Source organism: Gasterosteus aculeatus, chromosome 10 (genome assembly GCF_964276395.1).
Source record: "Gasterosteus aculeatus chromosome 10, fGasAcu3.hap1.1, whole genome shotgun sequence".
Classification (NCBI taxonomy): domain Eukaryota; kingdom Metazoa; phylum Chordata; class Actinopteri; order Perciformes; family Gasterosteidae; genus Gasterosteus; species Gasterosteus aculeatus.
In genome coordinates, this window is record NC_135697.1 from 7,156,990 (window position 1) to 7,181,139 (window position 24,150).

Sequence of the window (24,150 nt, forward strand, 5' to 3'; positions counted from 1 at the left end):
GTGGATTTCCTACAACGCTTGAAGCAGTCTGTGCTATAAAATAAATACATATCCATACACTGTTGAACTGAAAGCGGCCCGTGCCCTGTGACGCACTAGTGGCCGCTGATAGTAAACCTGTAATTCACTGTCTGCTCGGAGCCTTGTCATGTTTTCGCATGAGTAGCTTACACACTGCTGCTTCTTTTTTTTTTTTTTTTTTAACTCTCTCTCTCTCTCTCGCTCCCGCCCTCCCTCTCCCTCCATCTCTCTGAAGGTGGGGGCAGAGAGGCTGTTAGCCGTGCGCGCTGCGAACGCACCACCAGGAGGGGAGACGCTTCCCACCGTCAGCGCCGGAGCAGAGCAGGGGAGCCCCGGCGACCAGGAGGGACACCGAGTCGGCAGCCCGTTTCTCCCAACAGTAAGTCGGCCCGAACCGTCCGGCCAGCGCTCGTTCAAGCCACTTGTCACCACGCACTTTTTACCTCTTTTTTTTTGGAAGCTGTGAAGAGAAAAATGGCTGGAAGAAACTGGGCCGGGTGGCGCTGACGCTCTGTGTGTTTTTTTTAATTTTCTTTACTCCAAAGCCGTGGGGTGACGTGTGAAGTGACCCAAACGGTACGTGGTCGCGCGGGCTTCGGGTGTATCTACTTGTCATTTCGGAGCGTGAATGCAAAGTTGTGTTTAAGTGGTGCGAAAGGCAGCGGGGAGGGAGGGAGGGGGGGGGGGGGGGAGTTTGGTTGGATTCTGCCCGGGCGAAGAGCGCGTCCGCCGGGCGAGCCGGCGTCGCGCGAGCCGCTGTGCACTCAGCAACTGCGCCACTCGACGTTTGCGCTTTACACGCTTGTTTCCTACGTTGACACGCGCCGCGAAAAAGCACGTCGCTTTTTATCAACAAATGTCTCCTTTCCAACTCTTTCCCGACTGCCAAAGGCGTTTTAAAAACAGTTTCACCATCGCGGAAGTGTTTTTCTCTGCGCGAAAAAGAGGCGAAGAAACAAACTAGGACCGCGCTCCGCGTTCGTCCTCCTTTTGCGAAAACGTGGCCACGTTCGCGTCGCGCGCGTCCGGGCCGCTCATCGCACACGGCCGCGGACGTAACGTGGAGGCTACTACGGAGCGTCTCGCGCCGGCAGCGGGTTGTAGAGGACATCGGGTTTGTGGTTGCTGCGCTGCGCGTGATGTCATTCATCCGGGCTCGGGCCATTATATAACGGGACCGTAGGGAAGCCGTGCGATAGCGGGCTATTTTTACTCTGTTTACACCTCGCAGTCGCGCTCCGGGTGGACCGGGAGCCGGTGCTTCCTCCTGTGCGTTTAAACGAGACCGGGCAGAAGGCCGAATGAAAAGCTGCATCGCGCTCTGATGTTTCTCCCGTTTGAAGCGTTTATTATCATAAAATGCAAAGTTGCATGACCAATTGCACATTGGATTTCTGATTGCAAAAATCTTCCCTATGCAAGTTCTTTAGTATTGATTTTCCTTATTGCTTCTTACACAGATATCTCGTCATAATCTATTTGAATATATATAAATGATAAACTAAATGTAAACACAAGAATTTGACATGTCGATTTAACAAACAGTCCAAAGAGTGTAAATTATTGCAAAATGTAAAAGTTTCACGGATGGTTTTATTACAATTTAATAAATGTACTGTCAGGTGCTTTCCCTTTAATAATCACAACTAAAAGCTAAGTTATGAATTTCATCAATCTTTTCACAGACCCCCGTTATGGTCCCAAACCCCCACTTTATGAATCACCGCACAAACACTTCCTCAGGTACCATGAACATCCGTATACTTACACTTGTGCAGTGTAGCTACCTGCTTGTATGCACTGCACACCCCAAACATCTGTAGTATTGCCAAAATATTGCAATAAACAGACCTGGTGCCTGTGTGCAGCTTCGTCAGTGAGTGATTATAAAGTCAATGGTTGAATCAAGTGTGGATGAATCGTTGCAGTGAATAAATGCTACAACTTGTCGAGAGCGTTATTCTTGGTCGTGCTCGCCACTTGCTGTTAAAAGCCCAATAGACTGGCAAAAACTCCGGCTCAGGTGCATTTAAGGTGGGATAGCGTTTTTTATAGTGGACCAACTTGAGTTTTGACGGAGCTCGGACACGTGTGGCAACTCGGGGGAAGATGTAGCGTGCCGTTCTGGTCGTGTTTGGCTTAATATCAATCCTCAAACAGTATTAAGAGAGTGTGGGCCATAGTTGGCTGCTTTGTGAATTTGAATACAACAGTTTTGGTGCCGTGACAGTGTTTGCCTTGCAGATGTGGGCGGAGACCGAGTGGAAATGGGGCATTTTAGCACATAGGAATGAAATTCAGGGATGGGATGGAACAAAGTTGAACTTTAGCACTGGGTCAATTAGGATTGGAATCGACAACAAACAGCTTGACGTCTTATGGGCGGTGAGTACATGTGAGAGGAGAGATGAACACCGCAGAGGGTGATGACACACAGGCATCTATGGTACGAGGTAGTCAAACAGAGGGTCGAATGGGTCTCCGAGCAAAGAGCAAGCGCAAAAACGATCAGGCTTGCTTTAAGAAGCAAAAAACTGCCAGGGCCCTGAGTGCGGTCATGCTGCTGTGAATCAGATGTGCCGTTCCGCCCACCCGCCTACCACACCCACGCATGCACTTTACCACTGGCACGATCGCCTTTGATTCCAGCCACCACTCGCTTTCAGATGGTAATGAGAGGCAATTAGGAGCAAATGTGTGCTAATCACGAGCCATTTGACTGAGCGCGGCTCATCGGTCCGAGCCATATGTGCACGCAGACACGTTCACCGAAACACAATCGAAACCACACGTCTGCTGACTGAGCTCAAGTCTTCTCTATCTATCTAGCATTTGCTGCCTGTAAGAGAAAAGAGGAACGTGGACTTGCTTGTGTGTGTGTGTGTGCGTGTGTGTGTGTGTGTGTTAGTGTGTAGTTGAGAGAGACAGAGAGAGATTTCCAGGTAATTATTGGGTGGGGATTTCACTGCTCTACTAATGTCTCTATGCTCCATTCTGCAAATGAGCTAATGCCGGGCAGGCTGGGAAAATGGATCAACCAATGGCTGCAACAGGTGTTTTATGTTGATGAATTTCGGTGGATTAACAGTAGTCTCAACATTTGCTCAGAGGACACGTTTTACAGTCGCCTGCAGACACGCAGTGTAGTCAAGGGTAAACACAAATAAGCGCCTTTTACCCGTATCCTCTGAGGCGTTGGGAGCCTGCGCGGTCGAGTGAAAGTTCCCGCTCTGTTCTCGCCGTGTTCTTCAGACAGAATAGTGTGTCAGAGGTGCACCTCACCTCTTAACTAGGGCCCCGACTAAACTCTTCCGGAGAAATAGCACAAATGAGCCAGAACAAGCAAAGGCGTTTGTTCGAAAGAACCCTGACTGTCTGCTTGTTTATGTATTGTTACTCTTGTTTCCTCCCTCCTCTCCTGCGTATCGTCAGGTCCATGTATTTTGGCACACACAAGCTTTTGGTGTGACACGAGATAATGGAAATTAACTGTTGACTAATATAAGATTAGATCCCCGATTCGCCCCTTTTGCACGAGCGCTGCGGGAGCGTGCAACAGAACAGGAATGCGGCGAGCGTGAGACAGAAGTGGCACAAAAAAGACGAGTGTGAGAGGAATGATTTTGAATTCATAAAGCGAGCGTGTTGGTGGGCCGGATCAAGAGATTGAGCCGTCTGGTTGAACCATGCGGCGCAGTTTTTTCCTTTCATCCTCCTCTATTCATGAGCGCGCCGAACACACATGCACGCACACAAGAGAAAGGACACCCGCGCACACAGAATCCTGCTTTTAAAGGGGATCAATGAGAGTTTTGTGTATTTTGTGTGAAAGAACATTCCACCGTGTGATCCGTGTGTGTCCCTTTAGTGCTTCGTGCACAATCTTGTGTTTCTTAGACTGCAGCCTCCGATAGCAATTCAATCGAGATGCAACGGCAGGCACTTAAATCTGCTATTAATGCCAGTGAAAACATGTCGGGGGTCAATGAGAACCCCCTTTTTATGGTCTCGTGAATCAGTGAATTCCCTAATGTGCTTGTTTAGAACGCACATCGCTAATTCCTTCAATGGGTTAATTCAATAAAAACACTTACTATAACATTCATAGGGGATCACTGTTCAGTTTGAGTCCCTGCTTCAATTTTAATCTAATGCCCCTTCATAACTAAAATTGGCTGGTGATCGTTGTGTGAGGTTTTTACTGCTGCCAAGGTTGAATGAACGTGCATTTAGGAGATTCAAAGTGAGACAAAACAACTGGCGCCTGACTGGCGTCTGGTGGCTTTGAGGAGTTCACATTGGTAGTTTGTTTTGTATGATAACAAATGATATTAACTGTCCGAATCCTTGTTGGTTTTATTCATTAAATATCCACTTGAACGTGGGTACCGTCAGTTGTTGCTGTCTGTAAAAACAACAACAGCGTCCACTTGGGAGTCAAGTTTCCATGGCCGTAACCGATTAATACCTGCAGTCTGTAAAACGCCAGACGCTGGTGGGGGGTTTTTGTCCGGTGGAAGAGGGGCAACCTCTTCAAATCGATTAAAAACTTCAGCGCTGGTGCACAAACCGTCTCTATGAAGATGTTTTCTATCAGCTGCCCTGCTTCGTTCATAATAATGGCAATGAGCTCCTTCAACTGTGGCCCGCTCCATGAAAAAAACACACATTCCTCCTGTATTTCTCCTCGATTCCCTCCTCGCCTCTTCTCCTGCTATCCGAGTCTTCTGGGCCTCATCCTTATCGGAGGCGGTGGAGGATTACAGCGGGGAGTTGACGCTGACTGGCAGTCAGACAGCTCCTGCAGACTCTTCTCTTCCCCACAGCGCTCCAGGCCCGGGACAAGGATAAGCTGACAACCTGGGACGCGGCCAGATAGATAGTGATGAAGGAGCGAGATGAAAGAAGAATGCTAGGAATCGGGGTACCACACATGTATTGGAGCACAAATGTGATGATTTCCATTTCCCAGCCGTTAGGTCTTAACTGCGAAAACGTTACTACTTCAGTCGCCTTATTGGTGCTTCTACTTCCATTCATTGGACCTGGAGCCCCCCCCCGTGACCCTCAGCTGCCAGATGGGTGTGTGCGTGGGTACCAACAATGACCCAAGCGTGAGCCAGGAGGATATGCATTGAGAGAGAGGAATTCAATAACAGGAAAATAGCCAGTGATAGAAACAATCCCTTGAATACCAAAACCCACCCTTCACCCGAGTTGCTCTTGGCAAACTCTTGCTTTCCATTACTACCGTTGACGCTGACGTCAAGACGCGGCACGCGGCAGCGCGGGGAGGGTCAGGACCGGGGGGCGCCCGCGGACGTGCATGGATGGGCATCATCTTTTTGACCGGCCTCATCCGGCTGGCCGACGGGCCGCGCGTTGTTATCGGCGGCCCCTCCCCCGTGCAGTAAGCTCTACGCTCAGGCGCGCTAAAACACGGCTTCGCAGAGATACAACCTCGTGAGCCCGGTTGTGCGTCCCGCCTCCCTGTGAGTCTGTGAGCCCGTCATCCATCAGGTCATCTGTCAGGGATACTTTATCCTTCGCTGCTCTTCACTGGACTCTTTTGTAATATTATACTTCCACATAGTTTCTGCAGTCGCCTGCTTGAATGTATCTGGATTGTGTACTTTGCTGGCTGGGGTGAGGTGACGTCATCTGAGACATAAATCACGTTTCCCAAAGCCCCGAGCGAGACCCATATGGCAGCACGTACCTAACAGGATTCATTTCCCTCTGGTGTGATGTGAGGTACAGCGGAGGTAAAAGGAAAAACAGATCAATATCATCCTGTTCTCGCACTTTAAAAAAAAGTTAAAAGTACACTTACTATTGCTGTGTTAAATGCTCGTACGCTGCTGTGTATCTGAGACTGAAGTTAGATACTTTGCTGTTATTGTGCTGCGGCTCAGGCTTGTGTTTTTGCCAGAGCGCGTGTGTGCAGCAGGGGTCAGGTGATGAGCTTTCGACACGGATAAATTACGTTCATTTGAGGTTTCACGGCCGGGTCCGCATCTCTGACAATGTCACCTACTATCAAATGCCACAGCGGGGGAAGTAACACGCGCTGAAATGCCTCAGGAGCCACGTTCGCGCACACCGCGTTTATCACGAGCTTGTGACGCGAAGAAGACACACTCATTCAACCTTTTAGACATTGGAAGCGGATATTTTGCATGGATGCACAGCACATAAACAACCGCCGGCGCAGCTGTGTGTGCACGCGCTCGATGCCGGGGCTTGACCAGGGAAAATACCTGTGGTGGGAGGAGACAGTTGAGCTAATGGGAAATTTCTAGGAATCCTCATCTGACCAAAATGTGTCACCTGAAAGATGTCAGATTGTAATACGGCCTGCTTATGGTGTCAGGTCATTTGGGATTATCGTCCTTTTCATAGAACAAATAAGTATCGTTTGAACCCACATCTCTGCTTAAAGGTTTAATTTGTTAACCTTTGCCGAAAGTTAAAGATATGAATAAAAAAAATGCAGTATTTCTGCTGTTTCAAGGTCTGATCGTCTTTTTTTATGAAACAAGCTAATGAAGTTTGAATGGTGAATAGACCGGAGTAAATTATTTTTTTCTCAGTTGTTTCTGTCTTTGCCCGCTTCCTTTAACATTCATTTTCAGTTGACAGCACTCCGCATGTCACAGAGTTTGACACGTTCACTTCATTGTTTGATCGGTAATGTGTTCTGAAAGTGTTGGAACAATATTTCCCACGGCAATTGAACACATCCTGCATTGAGACACGTCCTGAAATGGGCCGCTGCTACGCCTGCCTGTCAGATGTGTCGTGTTAACCACTAACCGAAGGAAAGAAGAAAAAAAAACGACCTCCCGGCCTCCCATCCAGCCTCTCACCACCAATTAGCGTCAAAACCAAACGGCAGACAATCTTCCTGGGAAGAAAATGTGCTTTTCTCCCACTCCTTCTTTCACCCCAGTGCTTCGTATTTTTTTGGGTTTAATGCGACCCAACGTTAGCTCGGCTAGCAACGGGCCCCCGCAGCAGCAGAGATGGATAGCTGAGTGCATTTGCAACCTGACAGGACACGCTACCTAACTACTGCTGAGAGGGCGGAGGGGGAGGGAGGGGGAGAGGGGGGGAGAGGAGGGGGTTTGGCAGGCAGGCGGCGTAACCCTTTTAGGAGGCACTTCATGGATACCTTTTACACTTAAAGCAGGAGCACCGGGGGGTTTGGGAGAGACTTTGTGTGAGTGTGGGGACATTATGAGTAAGGGCATGCAAAATGCATGTTGTTTTGCGACATCGGACTCGGAACAAAATACATCCGTCCGACCTGCCAAAGCGAATTCATCAGGCACAGACACGCGGAAAATGCATTTCGGAATATCTTTTGGAATTGTATGTTTGGTGGGTTAACATCTACGTCCTTCTGATGGCAGACCGAGGACCATTACTGCTAAAGTGTGTGAACCGTCTCGGCCGACTCCTCCCGTTTGAAAGGTTCAGATTTCGAAATGATAAATAAGAGTATTCATGTGCATACAGTGTACCGTTTGTCAACGACTGGAACTTAGCTCAGCGTTTTCAACATTTCAGAGCTCTGGTCAAAGAGAGGGTGTCCCATTGATGATAATGGTAAATTAACTGTACCTGTACGCTGCTTTTCTAGTATTCCCAGCACTCAAAGTACTTTAACTCTCAATGTCATCATTCACCCATTCATACACTGATGACAGGAGGTACCGTACACAGCCCCCCCCCTGCCCATCAGTAACTAACAGGGCTTCAGTGTCTTGCCCAAGGACACATCGGCATGCGGGTTAGGGGGGGGCCTGAGATCGAACCGCCAATCCTCTCACAGTCGGCAATCAATGGCCGACAGAGGAGAAGAGATCGATTTGGACGCAGATATATTTGCGACGCCACAGACTTTTCAAAGGGATGCGTTTCTGTATGGTTTCTAGCAGATGGCTTAATTCAGGTAGGGCTCTGTAGGACATCACTCAATGCCCTCGTGTGAAATGCACAGCCTGCCACAGCTTGTACTTGACAGAATGCCAGTCTCTCTGTACAAGGCAAGCCAGGCTTCCTGAGCGTCTGAAGGAGATCCACTGTCCGCTTAGAAACACACACATGCACTCTTGGATTGGAGGTTTGGTCAGACTGACCTGACTTCCATGACCTTTTACCAAGAACTAGACTGACCCTGAACTATGTGAGGGCCAACATCTGCTAATACCCGTTAATAGTGAACTGGTTTGAACTGCTTCATCGTTCTGTTTTCCAGAGAAGAGTCACGCTGTCAGTGATAATTTTACAGCTGAAGCCAGATTGTCTCCCAGTGAGTCCTCTACTCAGTTTTCTGCTGCAAATATATCACACGGCAACGCACCACTGCTGATACATCAGTAGCCGTGCAAGATAACCTGTTTCCCGAACCGTACAGCCATTACAGGTTGATCTCACGAGTGACCGCGAGGCAGGAGTTTGTTTTGTTTGTTCTGCAGGGTGACAGTACATCTGAGTTTTTGGGGACGTTTGCTCAATAAGGTTACTACACATGAGCCTCTGTCTTGCAGCTGGAGTATCAGTGCTGGCTGCTGGTGTGTTTGTATTTGGTTCCCTGGGTAATGGCCATATCTTGATAGGGAGGGAACTACAGATGTCCAGGGTACCAGAGACAGAAAGGGTTGCAAAACACCGCTGCGTCTCCGTCGGCCCGCTCGGGGGGGGGGGGCAACGCTGCAGCCTGAGCGCGTCGGGCCGTGTCATTGTCTGCAGTGTACGCTCGCTCTGGAAATGTAGTCAACAACAAGCATTTTGAAATGTGTGTGTGTTCAGCGTGACTGTGTTCCCCTTCCTGCCCGCTGACCACCAACAAGTGTGAGTTTATCACCACGGCCCTCGGGTCATCTGTTTTCTCTCGTAATTGACCATTTGTGGCGTCGCACCGACAACAGCTGTCGCAATAACCGCAACAGTGCATTTCCTCACATCCACCAGTTCAAAGATTCACGTTGCAAAAGTGCTCTTTCAGTTCCAGGATCACAACACAGAAACCGACAAGCTGGACTCTCTCCCCCGCAGGCCGAACCTGCGCCGGTTTTCTCAGAAAGCTGGCACAAGGCTGCCGAGAAGCTGCAGCATTTGCAGGTTTCCATTAGAACTTTCCGCAAAGGTTTTCTCGCTTGTGTGATTGCCAAGAGCAACACATGATTAGTGTCCACCAATAGTAATACAGCTCTCCGGTCCGGCTTAGTAGAGGAGATTTATAGGGTTTATATGGTTGTTGTTTACTTACTAATCTTTTAAAACTGAGGCGGAGTTTCATAATGCCTCGTAAAAGTAGTAAGCCTGTGTCCTGTGATCATTTATACTCGTTTCCGTCGGTAAGCCAAGAGAGACATAAAAAAAAAGGCTTTGACCAGATGTGCAACAGTGTTCTTGGAGAATTACCTTCGGCTTTGCACCAGTGTCTCATTCACGTCACCGGCGCGCCACATTTATGTTCCTTTTAACTCAACAAATCGGTGAATTGACATTAAACTGTGAGCCGGTTTTCTCAAAACCTAATTCACCAATACAGTCATGATTTATGATATGTTGGTGGGGTTGGACGGAACTCTCTTATGCCCCTCTTCATGTAAATCAAAGTAACAGAATATAGTATAGCTTATAATACACATTATATAACAGAATCAAACCTGTGTGACTATTGGAAGAACTGATGTCTGATTCTCAACATCTGTGCATGACTCGGTGTTCCACCTGGCTAAAATATGCCTGTTGCCTCAGAGATCGGATTTACGTGACCGGATAATGTGTTTGCAGTTCAGAGTACATCTGAATTCTAGGTCACAAACTAAATATGTCAATCGTTTTTTAACAAAAAAGAGCTGACCCCAAAAAAAAACCCCTTACTATGCAAATAATATCCCAATGAGCAGCATTTAGCAATTGTGCATCAAGACTCTAATGAGGCCTTTCAACTCCCCCATGATAGTTTTTAAGTTGATCCTTATTTTGCACTCAGCTCCGTATAAACTTTTGAAATGCACAATACCATCCAAGTAAACCGGATTCTAACCAGCTGACCCCTTCGAAGCAAACGGCGACAAGGAAAACAAATTCTCGTTTCCTGGGGTTTCACAGACGGCGGTTATGAAATAATAATGTCAACTGTACGTCTAAGTGCAAAACACCAGTGACTCCGTGGCTTTGGTGAATGGGAGGAGCGGAGGATGCTCTGGAAATGGTCTCATCTCTCGTGGTCGGCACCAACCGCCGGTTGGCTCTTTCCTCTGTCCCGCTGTGGAATCACTCAAATATTGAACCCACGCTATGTGGCGCTTGTATCCGTGTAGCCGTGCACAAGAGCTTGTGTGTGTGTGTGTGTGTGTGTGTGTGTGTGTGTTTTTATGTGCTCAAGGTGGGTTGAAAGAAAGCTGCAGTAATTTCACAGAGTGAGAATGTTGCTGCCCCACTCTGAGTCTTTTAATCATGTATAGACACTCGGGGCGCTGCCGTGTGCGCCTACTGTATCCGTATTCATCCGTGAGTGTGAGTGAGCTTTTCGGTACAGTGTGCGTGTCGGAGGAGGTTGCACTTAGGAGTCCCTGAACCCAGCATGTGTGTGTGTGTGTGTGTGTGTCTTCTAATGCATTTGACAGAATTGGTCACCAAGACATCGCTATCCTCATTTTTTTTTTTTTGCAAATAGCTTTGTTGGCAGCAGTTCATCGGATTGAACTTTGTTTGCTACTCGAGCTTGTTCCGATTTTTAATCCACACTTAATACAATGAGAGACTTAAAATTGTTTTTTTTTCCTAATATGAATCATGTGAATCTTAAAGATATTGAAATATTGATATCGAAATATAGATACTTGCAGGGGCCGTGACATTGAGTGTGCGTTTGTGTGAGCACACGTTTCATTCGTTGGACCCTCCAATAATGCAACCTCAGTATGACCTTGTAGCGGTTTGTCGCCCCGTGATGCCCGTCCCTGTGACTAACACTCATCCTAACCAGCTGCTGGGCCGTTGTAGAGGGAAAGACAACACTTTGATGCAGGCTTCAGCATGCCTGATGTCTTTGTGTGGTGCAGTGAGTGTTGCATTTTTGTGATATACAGATAAAAAACGAAATTCCATATTTAGAATTTTAGATTTTAAGTGACACCGTGTCTCAATGGTATTGTTGCCTCAGGGTAGTTTTACAAGTAAAGCATCTTGTCCCAACACTCCCTGTATGAACCCAGCACTTGACCATTTGCTTCCTTGCGGGCACTTTGTGGGGGAATAAAGAGCATGCAAATCGCTGCTTACCTTAAATCCACCTGATTTCACGCAAACTCTCATTACAATCGGTTGTCTTTGCACTACAAAGTTTTCCCGTATCGCTCCGTCCTGTGGGGTGTAACTACAGAGGCCGGCGGGGCGCACGCAGCCGGCGCGTCAGTGTTGTACATCAGCAGTCCGATGAGTATCGACCGTGTCACCCTGGCAGGGTGTGGCCACGCTCTGACCCCTGTGACCTCGGTGACACAACCCGAGTCTTGTCGGAGTGATGGAGGACAGCGTTCTGCATGATGTGTCACGCGGCTGTGACGTGTCCCAAAGTCACAAGGACCAACAGATCCAACGTGCCACCTTTCTCTCAGTGTTATATTTAAATGAGCATGTTGCAGGAGCATGGTATAGTAACACACACACACACACACACACACACACACGCGCACGCACACAACTCTAAGATTCAAGGTTAAACAAAGATAACCAGACTTTATTTGGGTTAAGGGCAGTGCAGCATGTTGGACGTGAGCCATGACCTGACACGCACATATATATACACACACACACACACACCTGTCAGCTGGGGTCCGCTCAGTCCTCTTTCTTGTAGTCTCTCTGTCCCTTTGTCCTCTCTGTCTCGGTCATCAGACCTTGTAGCGGGATCTCAAGGGACAGCCGGTGGGGCAGTGTGAGCACCTGTGCTTTGTGTGTGTGTGTATCCATAGGCGTGTGGTTGTGTACATCAGTGTGGTTGGAAGGAGGTAGCTGCAGAGTTCTGGCCAAGTGTGTGTGTGTGTGTGTGTGTGTGTGTGGGAGCACCTGTGCTGCCAGCAGGAGCCCTCCACAGCCGTGGTGCTCGATGACGTATAGCTGGTGGCTTCCTAAAGTCGTGCTGGGAACTCCATTTTAACTGTTATTTTCTTAAAGTCACCTCATTTTGGTGTCCAAAGAAGGACAATGAAGAATGTAAATGGTAAATGGACTGTACTTGTGTAGCGCTTTTCTAGTCTTCCGACCACTCAAAGCGCTTTAACACTGCATGACATCATTCACCCATTCACACACTGATTGACAGGAGAACCACACACAGTGACACCTGCCCATCAGTAACTACCATCCACACACTGTAGTCACAGCTACAGGAGCAGTGTTGGGTTAAGTGTCTTGCCCAAGGGCACAACGACATACGGGTTAGCAGAGCCTGGGATCGAACCGACAACCCTCTGATTGGAGGACGACCGTGCTCCCCACTCACCCACGTGGTGCACTATAGATATGTGTTGTTTTTCTCCATCCGCCACTCAAAAACAACTCAAACTCTGTCAAGAAACAAAATAATTGCCAAAGAGATTTTGTGTTGTGATGAATCCACCGTATCACTCTGCTTGTAACATCGTATTTCTATCCTGCAACAATTAACTAGAAGTTGAGTTCACATTTCGGGAGACTACATGTTTTGCGTGAAGGTGGATGAGGTCACATGACTCCGGCTCTGACAGCAGCAGCTCGTATCTCCTCTGCTCTAATGTGTTGGGAGACAGAGCCGCCGTAATCCGGGCGCCCATTGTTCCTCCCGTCTGCTTCACTGTTACATTACTGCTGCGACAACTGTTCATTTAAAAAGATTTCACTGCGTAATTCACAAGTGGCTCGCTGGTTGGTTTTATTGTGCGTCGGGCGCACAAAAGCTGGAAAGCATGTGCTTCAATGAAGGAGAGACAATTTGCTATATGCAAAGATGACACCACAGTATTGTTTTGTCCAGTACACACGTGAGATAGAGAGAAGTGGACTTGAAAAATGATCATAAGCAGTAATTGCTATCCGTGCGTGCGCAGCACATGTCTTTTGAATGTTTGGAATAATATAAGTCGAAGGACGCTAGTTGTGTGCCTGCTGTCTGCGCATGTGTGCCACTTTGAAGATGTGATTGTGTTCCCTGCAGGCCCCCCTCTCAGCATATTCCCCTCATCCAGATCCTCGGATGATGGGAGGCGTGTGTGTGTGTGTGTGTGTGTGTGTGGGATCAAAGACCCGCTTCTCCTGCGTCTCGGGGCCCTCTGCGCTAACGCTGCCCGACCGAGGAACGCTGAGTAATTCCCTTCGGGGTGGATTGGGGGGTGGATTGGGGGGGGGGGGGCTTGTCCTTTGATGTTCAGCGCTTGGTGCTCTCTGTCAACCGTCTCGCTCACACGCGTTGACTCCTCACACGCGTGTGCGTTCAGAGGTCAATACCGCGCGATGTGGAGGAATTCCGTTCTTTGTCGCTCAAGTTTTTTTACTCTTCCACTTGAGCTGTGTGTGTGTGTGTGTGTGTGTGTGTGTGTGTGTGTGTGTGTGTGTGTGTGTGTTTTGCCTTGGAGAATGCTAGTATTAGAGAGTAAGGGGGGGAAAGGAAGGAAGAGTATGAGACCTTAGGAGGGAAAAGATGAGGAGTGCGTACGAAACGAGAGGGAAAGAAGAGATGAGAAGTCAACGTTCAAATCGTCTGGTTTAAGCGCGTAGACGCCGAAAACATCCACGCTGATGAAAGCCAGTCTTTACTACTAAGAGCTTTCCTCTCAATACTGCAGCATATCGTTATCGAGTTGACTTTAAATTGCACTGTGAAGTAACATGATCACATCATGGCAAACAGCTGTTGTTGTTCTATAAAAAGTTGAATGACACGAGGAGATGCTTAATTAAAGCCCCCACCTGTGGAGGCCCGACGGAGAGGAAGCGAGCACTTGTAATATAAACATCTGCAGTAGTTATTGCTTGATCATTGTGTGCATTCTTCATGAAGAAGCTGGAGGGTTCTTCTTTCATCTTCCTACGCTGGTCCCTGTCATCTTTGTGTCAGCGTTGGTGTCTGCTCGAGCCGTGGAGGCCGCGTGTGAGCGCGCTGCGTGAATGCTGGTGAAGACGTCTGTGTTCTTCAGCATCGGGTACAAAACGGGCACATTCCGGGCGGCTTTTAAAGGGCAGGCTGAACTTTGACCTGGATGGAGCTTTGTAGACCAAGAGGTGGTTCATTTCTGTCTCCGTGTCTCATCGTGTGTCAGTCTCTTTTCTCTCCCTTTCTCGTATGCGCCTTTTTGCCACTTTAATTCATTGAGCTTAACCTGCATAATAGTTCACAAACAGTATTAGAAGGCCGTGCTTATGCTTGAACACGTGTAATTGAACTGAAGCCACTGGTTTAGGCACGGAATGAATAAATACGCTGAGAATATTTGCGACTGCGCCTTTGTGCTGATGGTTTGTAAATAATCTCGTTCACGACACACTGACGGGCTCACGGGTCCATTTCTGGCTCACATGTGCACATTGCTCCTGTGTAATCTGCTTTACTACGGTCACAGTAGTCTGCTTCATGGATCGCCTCCAACACAAACTGCATCTATCTGAGAGGGGGGGGGGGTCGTTTTGCCCCTACGTGACTTTGGTTTGCCTCACATGTGGGGCTTGTGTTCCCACTAACCAGCCCAATGCTGACCGGCTTGGGGCTGGTGCTGTTGCACGCAACCAGTGAACCCGGTGCCCTGCAGTGCAATACAACAGCGTTGCAACGCTGCACTTTCCTCAGTCTTAGTAAGTCAACACTTATGACGCATTTCAGTTGCAGTGTACCTTTTGCCGATTAGTCACTTTCAGTGGAATTCCCTTCTGAGGACAAGTGGCTTCTGCTGCACTCTGTCCACTGCCTTTCCTCATGGGTTCATTCTGTAATGATAATGATAATAATAATAATGATCAGGGGCAGAAGCTGATTAGACGTGACATGTGACGGCGACGTAGAGGCAAAACTGTAATAAAAAAAAGGCTGTTGTGAAGAACAGGTCATAATAAGCTACAGAGAGCCGAGTCTCTGGATTAGCCAGACAAGACATGTCAGTGTGTAATCCTGCAAGAGATACTGCTCGGTTCCTCATCACACACACTTAATAGCTGTGTTTAATGTGCGTGCATGTGGGTCCGACCCTGCCTGCGTCACTGGGGCAACAGACCAGGGCACCAATAGAAAAGCAGATTGAAAGGGGGGCAGGCCATGGTTGGATAGGTGCACATGGAGATGCACACACACGCATACGCACACTCTGGCTGCACTGTTATTGAACTCATTGTGAGACAGAGAGGGAACTGACTGCTGAGCTGCTGAGCTGCTGAGTCGGTGCAAAAAAGTGTGTGCGTGTGTGTGTGTGTGTGTGTGTGTTTTTAAGTGTGTGCACATTTAGACCACTCTTTCCCATATAAAAAAAATCTCCTTGTATTGATTAATCCCCGGAAATTAACAGATAGATCTTCATCCAAGGGAGGAGGCCGTTCTATTTAGTTACTCGTCATGTGTTGAGTTGAATTCTTAAAGAAAAGGTGTTTTTCTGTCATGCCTCGAAAGGGAGACTCCAAAACACAGTAAATCCTTGATGTAGTGAAATGAAGGTAGGCGAGTTAACTTGTAGAGTATTATTGTCTTTTTTTTTACCAGGTTAATGCTCACTTCTTCTCCTAAAACCGTCTTTTCCTAAATCCTTCTATTTGAAACCCTTTTCAAGAAGTGAGTTATTGATTCATTAACAACCTGTGGTTTGCTTTTTAGATCAGTGAGCTCAGTGATTAATGAAGCGATCGTAATGTTGCATAAGCTCAACCCCTCTTCTAATCACACACATGATGATCACACATGTGCTGTTGGGTATACGCTGCATATGTTCACTATACTAAATGAGTTGTTAAATCTATACTGCTGGTACAGGAAGCCACTGCAGTAAAATGTTTGAAAGCCAAAGTGTAAATAGAACCTCAATACTTTCTGTGGTCTTTTGAAATGTGTGTGTTTGTGTTGTTGGTTGTGCAAATGTTTCTAGTGTGGGCTTGTATGTGATTGTGATCATTTATACGTGTATATAAAGTGTTATAGCGGTTTCGCATGCCCGTGTGCATGCACGTTTATTTAACTTTTCTTAACTTAGCACAGAAGTGTGTTTTAGTATCGGTGTGTGTGTCCGCTGCCACACAATCAACTGATGGGATTTTGTGTTGCCCCGCCTCTTGACCTTGGGTCAACAGGTCGCTACGGTAACGGCCCCCAGGGTTACTGTAAACGAGAAGACTGTGTTGGCTACGCACACGCAGCACTTCTCATCCCACATTCTACTACATTTATTTAGTCGGGAGGCGTTAGCACCCGTCTCACCTCGGTGATCCACGAAGGCTCTGAGCTGACGTTCGGTATTGAGTGACTTGCACTGAAGTAACAAACAACTCAAACAACTGGAAAACCAACAGATTTAAGTAGATACACTAGTTTTAGTAGAAGCCTTCCTTCCCTCGTAGTAGCTCTCATTTAACCGGAGGCATTTGGTCAGACGGAAACATTGTCCTCACCGAACAGCGAGCCAAGTTCCTGAAAGAGCCTCCAAATAACTGTGTTTTGATTTTTTTTTTTCAAAGGAAGGATACATGCCTCAAACCATTGTCTGGATGTGGATAAACAAAGAGGGGTTGCCATGCCGATGGGGCATCAGTGTATAAATAGCATGGGTGTTTGTTCTGACAGCCCCTGGGAGAGCGAGAGCGAGGGAGAACCGGCCTTTACACATCGCTCCGTTGATCCGTCAAGTAAGGCCGCTGTGGCAATCGATGTGCATCAAAGGTTAACAGGTTGCCTCTATTGACATTTAAGAGGAGGGTGTTTTTATAGCAGCAAACCACGGAATGCAACCACACAAATAACACACGCATACGTGCAGGTTTCGTATATACCTTTCAATTTCTCTTGAGGATGAATAAACTTTCTTGCTGACTTTAGAGCACTGAAAAGATCAGGAAGCTCTAAATGTGTTTAAAGTGAGCGAGTTGAAGGTTGTCAGAATGTTACGGATAAGTTTACTCTTTCTCCATAAGCTGCTGCTCAGCACAACAGCCATTAAAACTGAGAGCAAATCATTTGGGGACAAAAATCACTTGGCTGAAGGTTAAGCTGATGATTGTAATTGCACAGCGGGGGATTTGCTTATTATGCAGTGATAATTGAGCAATAATCACAACAAGAAGAATAACACAATGCAGCCGGGAGCACTGTTGAAACGCTTTCTGCGTCTCCTCGCAGGGAATGGTGACAGCGCCTGCAGACGGACGGACGTGGACGGACGGACGTGGACGGACAGCGTGGACGGAGGGCGCAGGCCCCCGCGGCGCTTCCCTCCTATCGTAGGAGGAGGAATCCAGACTGTGCACCAGGAACCGCACCTTCCGCCTACTCCGCCTTTCAGGTAGGACGGAGGTCTCGCCCACGTGACGCGCTCGCCGAGAGAGCGGGATGTTCACACGGTCGCTGGGATTCTCCCAGATCACTCGAAAGCTCAATGGTTTGTTTCCAGCAGTTCTTGGATAAGAAGCCCAGAGGGATTATTCAATGATAATATTTCACTACGGGAGTGTGGGCTTCTAAATGACACTCGAGCTCCGGGTACAGACGGAGCAAAGCGCTGCGTGACCTTCTGTTACCCGCTGAATAAGACCTTGCATTTAGTGCTAATGAGGCAGGAGGACTCGCCAAAACTGTCCAAAGACTTGTCGTACTTGTCGGCCCATACATCATCATGCTTCCACCTCTCGGCTCCTCGTGTGAAGACAAACAAATGAAAAGCTGAAAGGCAAAACAAACGGATCTTTTCCTTGGTGTGAAAACCACATTGGACAGCTGACAATAATAACACTAATATTTCATTATTAAATTACCGACGCCGAGGAGCCCACTGATTGTTATTTTTGTCAGATTTTGTTCAGCTTTCAGTGCCAAAGTTAAAAATAACATAATTCTCAGACTGGAAAACATTCACTAGATGTTTTATCAGGCTGGATTCCTGTGGAGTGTTTTGTCAGTATTAGAGTTCAGTTGGACTGTTGCGATGTGTTATTGGCGGTTTGGCTTGTGTGTTTCTGTGGCCTATAGATAATAAACATAATAGGCTCCATTTCTCCTCCTCACCCTCACTTCTTCCACTCACATGTTTTCTCTTTTGATCCTATTCCCTGCTTTTTTTTAACCCTCCCCCCTGATCTCCCTCAACTCTCCTCTCTCCCTCTGTCCTCTTCCTCCTTTCTGCATCCTCTTCCCCGTCTCCACCTATTAAAGCTCCTCCGTCAGTCTTTTATCTCCATCTCGCCAGCTGTGTGTGGAAGCTCCATTCTCCCCTACGAGGGAGAGTAGTATGAATAGCGCCGCTCACTGGGAAGGGGGAGGAAGCCAATCCCTGTCCTTTGTCTCATTGAAACCATCTCTGACTCCTCTGGTGTCCCCTTGTATCCTTTCCTCTGTCCTAACACTCTCCTGTGACCAATCCTGCGTCTTTCTGGAGATGTATTTCAGAGAAGAGATTCTCAAAACCAGCACAGACTGCATTTATGTTCTAATTTGAATTATACTACAAATAAGTGTAATTAGTTTTCAAAAAATAAAGTCATTAAGCCCAACGAGAAATGTCTTCAGAGTCTCGTTCCAGTTGCTGTTTACAAAACATCTTTTTGTTTACCGCCCTCCAGCAGTCTGCGGTTGCATTTGACTCACCGACAGTGGATTCTGCTGCGAGGAACCTCAGTGAGCTCGGGGACTTATCCCACAACTATACAAAGATGTTTTGAAGTACAGACTAATTAGTTTATTAAATTAACTCGAGGCGAGGAATGGCGTAGAATGAAGACCATCTTCAAGAAAGTACAAAGAAAAGGTACACGTTTAGATGAAACAAATGCAGGAAAAAAATAGATGATTACATACAAAGTTGGAATATAAAGTGGTCTGACAAATATAAATAACTTTCTTTCTCACTCACAAGAATTCATCCTCCATCCTTTCCTCCCCGTGTCCTCTCTCCTTTCTGTCTCCTCCTTTCTTCGCCCATCACTCCTGCTGAATGGAAGTTGCACATCAACACTCCCTGCTACTTTCTGCTTCCCCTCTCTTTTGTCCTTTCACTTTTGACAGTTGCCTTTCTTTGGGCAGAAAGCCTCAGAACTGAGCAGATGGAAGCGCTGACAGTCTCGAAGCTCAAACAATGACGCCGTGCAGCGTCGTCGTCCGATCGGCACGTCGGAAAATAGCAGTTAACGGGGGGGGAAGAGTTCAGCTGTGTGTGTGTACAGGGTTGGTGCACAGGTTAGCTCACGGCTCAGAATGTGGTTACTTGTGATGATGATGATCATGATGCAACTGACAAAGTGCCGGAGGGATTTTCCAAAAAACACTGATTTTTACCTTACGTTTTTGAAGCTATTGCTGCCACTTTGTGTTATTTGACCTGCCTCTATTGTACAAAATGGAATCAGAAATCCACCTTATTGGACTGGAAGCGTCGCATCTTAGTCATCTCAGTAATGCGAGTTTCTCGCATTACTGGTTGACGCCAACTTTATTTTCAGATGAAGCCCCAAGGCTGCAAAGTCTAGATGCCAAAAGAAAAAGTTAACGTGTTTATGTCCTGCACAGGAAATCTGAAAGCTTTATATGGATTCAATCAATTTGCAGAGATTGATTTTTTTTCTTCCCCTCATATGAGATTGAAATTACTCCCACCCACTTTCTTCGTTAGGCTCAGCGCAGCCTGCAGCAACAGCTCACAGTATCTGAAAGATGTCAAATTACCAATTAACCCAGCAGTGCTCTTTAAAATAAAGCTTCACTGGAGCGTGCAGATGTCCAACAATGCCGGCGACTATCAGTCCTTGAGCGACGTCTCAATATGAGGTAAACTGAGTTGTGCTTTGACATTAAACTGCTGTTCACCAGTTGTGGGGATTCAGCGATCTGCTACATTGTTACCATTAACACACTTTGAATGTCAGAAGATCTTTTGAACTTCAGAGGTTTCCTGCAGCAGGGAGCCTGTTACACTCTGCGCTTTCAGTAGGTTGAGCAAATGTCCTTAATCTGTGTGTGTGTGTGTGTGAGTGTAAGCATGGATTCCCCCGTCTCTATTTTCTTGTAAAAGCTGCTCTCTGCTTTATTTGATCTCGGCCCCCATTCTCTTTTAGTATAATTTAATTGGGTTTGGAGGGCAGTGGACACACACGCGTAAGTATCACCTGGGACGGGCAACTTTGCTACGGCAGCTTCCCGGGAACGAAGGAGCGAGAGCGAGAGGGAAGGAGGGAGGGGAACAAGAGGTAATATTAGAGTAATGCAATAAAAAGGGAAGAGGCGTAACTTGCATTGTGTAATGAACGTATTGTCTTCTGCTGTTGTACCGGCCATTTAATAAGGTCTTTCATTGATTCGTCCCGTTTTCTCTGCATTGTCTTTTCTGAGTCCCTCACTCACTTTCACTTTTGTCTCTTCACTTCGTGCCTCACCCTCCACGAACACAACTCTCCGACGCGCACGTACCGTGTGGCTGTCTGCGCACACCGAGCAATCAGTTAATTACCGTGCGCGGTGTCGCCAAGTTCAACAGAAGAGAGAGGGAGAGAGCGAGGAGGAGGGAGAGGAGGCCGAGAAAAGACTATGGAAGTGAAAGAGTGGAAATGAGACTGCATGTTGTGAATGCACAGGAAAATCTTAACAAGAGAGAAGAAAAGACTATTTTGAAGTAGTACACTTGAACAAAATGAATTTGACTTAATATTCATTGGAAAGCCTGTGGGAAGATCATGTGATCGGTCTGTCTGTCCGCTGCTAATCTGGCAAACCACAGACTCATGTTGAGCATTTCCAGATGGAGTTCATCCGCTGCAATGTTATGATCCACAAAGCCTCCTCGTTCCCCTCTTCCATGTCGGGGAGCCGGGAGGGACGACTGAGTGACATTCGACTCCTCTTTCCTTGTGAGTGAGGAGCCTCACTGGCAGAGATCTGCATTCTACAGGGTGCGTTTCATCTTCCTCACATTAGATTCGTACAAACAGATCCGTCATCCAAGTGACCTCTTATAAGCCTAACCCCAGATCCAAAACCTGACCTGAAACGGCACAATGACCATTCAGTCTCTCTCTACGACCCGGCCGAGCGCTGATGTCATTGAATTTCAGGGAAGTGTCACTCTTTTGGATCTGAGAACCACACAAGAGAAATCAATTCAAGGATAAGAACTCGTGCAGCAGCTTCTTTTTAATGTTCCGTATAACCGCCGTCTGCTTACAGACCTGGCATGTTAGAGTGGAGCCTGACAATCACACGGGGCGTCTAATGGCTTCCTCCATAGGAGCTAATCAGCGTGTGCGCATGTCTTTTACCGCTCAGGGATTTTGTCCATTGTCTTGATACAACCTACACCTTCACCCGGGAGTGTACTTTACAAACAAGGTATACATGCATTTCTGTATGTACGCGAGAGACACGGCCTTGGCTTGAAGGTGCACCACAACACGCTGATTGCAGATGTAAAGGAAATGTCATGTGGCGCTGAGGAGAATCGACCGGTATTCGACCTGCGGCATGGAAAAACAAGTTTCTGTAGGTCATTACTAATGAGCCATACGTGTGTGTGTGTGTGTGTGTGTGTGTGTGTGTGTGTGTGTGTGTGTGTGTGTGTGTGTGTGTGTGTGTGTGTGTGTGTGTGTGTGTGTGTGTGTGTGTGTGTGTGTGTGTGTGTGTTGAGGGTGCTTGCCTGTTATGCATTTTTGTGGCGTGCACTGTACCTTTTGTGAGAGTGACTCGATGGCTCTAAGCTTCTTCACATGTGTGTTTGAGCGCCAGATGAAGCGTGTGTTTTAGGAACATAAGAGACGCACGCGTGTCTAATTCCGCTTTGTGTTGGTGCCATTATTCACATAAGCGTGCTTGTCTGCTTTCAGCGTGATTAATCCAGTGTCCTCCCTAACTCCGACCCACTTTTGTTGCTCCTCTCTTTGTTTGCTCTTGATTTCCGTCCCGCTCTACAGCATTAAGCAATGAGTAATGATGACTGACATCATCTCCGGCTCGGCTGGTGGCGACTGATTGGCCACAGCGATCTTATTGCATTAAATGTTATTCCCTCAGGGCATTCCACGACGTCCGCCTCCCGCTTTGAAGGATATCCCTCATTGTTTTCATGGATCAACGTATTGCTTTGGCTTGGAATTGGGTTTGGTTTCATTCAGTCGGTTGCAAGCAGGTCGTGAAGTTTGCGCTTTGGATCGATGGTTCGTGTGTTAAGAGGTTGTCTGTGGCCGTGTGAGAAAACAATAAAAGTCTCTCACTCTCGTCTCGGTACTCTTCCTTCCACAGAGCCACCTTTCCAAGTGAGGCAAAACGATTATAGTAATGGATGCAACCCCCCCTCCTCCCACACTCCAACCCCTCGCATGCTCCCCTTTACAGTCACTACTCCGTACATTCTGTTCCGTGCATTAACACTGGAGAGGCCCTCGCTCTCAGCACTTTGATGCAATCACACCTCCAGTATAAGTGCTCAAAGTGAGACGGAGCACATGGAAGAGGGAGTGGGGGGGTGTTAAGGGGGCGGGCGGTGGGGGGGGGGGACAGGCGGAAGTGATCACATCAGAGGGTGATAATCAGCTGCACCGAGAAGTCATGCGAATGGCATCGTTTACAGGTTCCTCGTCTCGGTCGAGGTTCCCCGCGTAGTATCTTGTCACAAATGGAATCTGTACGATCACAGAACTACTTATTTTCTGTCGCCTTTTAACTACCTGTTTGATCACGATAGTTTTCAAAGGCTGCTATGCCCGGGACGTCTGAATACCAGACATCGGGACGCAAATCATCTGCAAGCGGAAATGGTTATTAAATAGCGTAGCATTCTTTGAAAGGACAAGGTCACATTTGTAGAGCACATCACATGACATCACATGACATCAAAAAACGTAGCAAAGAAAGGTGGTGCGTTCTCTCAAACACTTTCTTGTTCTGAAATCGTCGGGGGTTTGTGATGACAAACCCTTTTCCTGCCGGAGCGGATGAGCTCAGTTCAGCAACATTTGCTCTTTTAGTGAGATGAATGGCGATGGCCTTTTTGGGGCCTGGGAAGTCCTTATGCTGAGACCTATAGATAGCTTATTGCTTTTGCAGCCAGGCGGGATGATAAAGTACCGTCCTTCTGACCACCCACACTGTTTGCTCTTCATATCGCTCCGTGTGTTACTCCGGCTCTGTGCATGGTTGCACCTCTAATCTCCTTCACTTGTTTTTTACCTCTTTCTTCCCCTTTCATCCTCATTTCTGCTTTTCTCCATGTGGTGCATTTGACACACCTTCCTCTCAGATCTCCTCTCCTGCCCGGTCTTTAATAGTTCCCTGCAATCCCTGTTAGTTATATTTTATAGAAGAAGAAGCCGTATTAGAAGAAGAAGAAGAAGAAGAAGCCGTATTATAAGAAGAAGAAGAAGATGATAGATAGATAGATAGATAGATTGATACTTTATTGATCCCTAAGAGGGAAATGTTGGTATCACAGCAGCATATACAGGGAAGAAAATATTATTAAAAGATACACATTATATACAATATTATAAGATAAAAAAGATTAAATTATTGAATAAAATAAACTAAAACAAAATAAGAAGAAGCCTTATTATAATAATAATAATAATAAGAAGCCATATTATAAGAAGAAGCCGTATTATAATAATAATAAGTCGTATTATAATAATAAGAAGAAGAAGCCGTATTAGAAGAAGAAGAAGAAGAAGAAGACGGCATATTATAAGAAGAAGAAGAAGAAGAAGACGCTGTGTTAGAAGAAGGAAAAGAAGAAGAAGCCGTATTAGAAGAAGAAGAAGAAGCCGTATTATTAGAAGAAGAAGAAGCCGTGTTTTAAGAAGGAGAAGAAGAAGCCGTATTAGAAGAAGAAGAAATAAGAAATTTCCCTTTATTAGTGCTCTTTGTAATTGGATGAAATGAAACCATTGCAAGTTATCTCCCCACACTCTGTG

The 24,150-nt window shown here is 46.9% G+C and overlaps 1 protein-coding gene across 3 annotated transcripts in view; it reads left to right on the forward strand.

The window, feature by feature from the left end:
- Nucleotides 1–259: 259 nt before the first annotated feature.
- The window catches only part of atxn1a (ataxin 1a), a 58,683-nt gene continuing 34,792 nt past the window's right edge, over nucleotides 260–24,150 (forward strand). For 2 of the 3 annotated variants that reach the window (XM_078081397.1, XM_040187822.2), the window contains exons 1-2: nucleotides 260–400; nucleotides 17,387–17,549. The gene's annotated coding sequence lies outside the window, so the exon portion shown is untranslated. Of the gene's footprint in view, nucleotides 598–17,386; nucleotides 17,550–24,150 lie in introns of all 3 variants that reach the window. The other variant, XM_078081398.1, reaches the window with a different exon arrangement.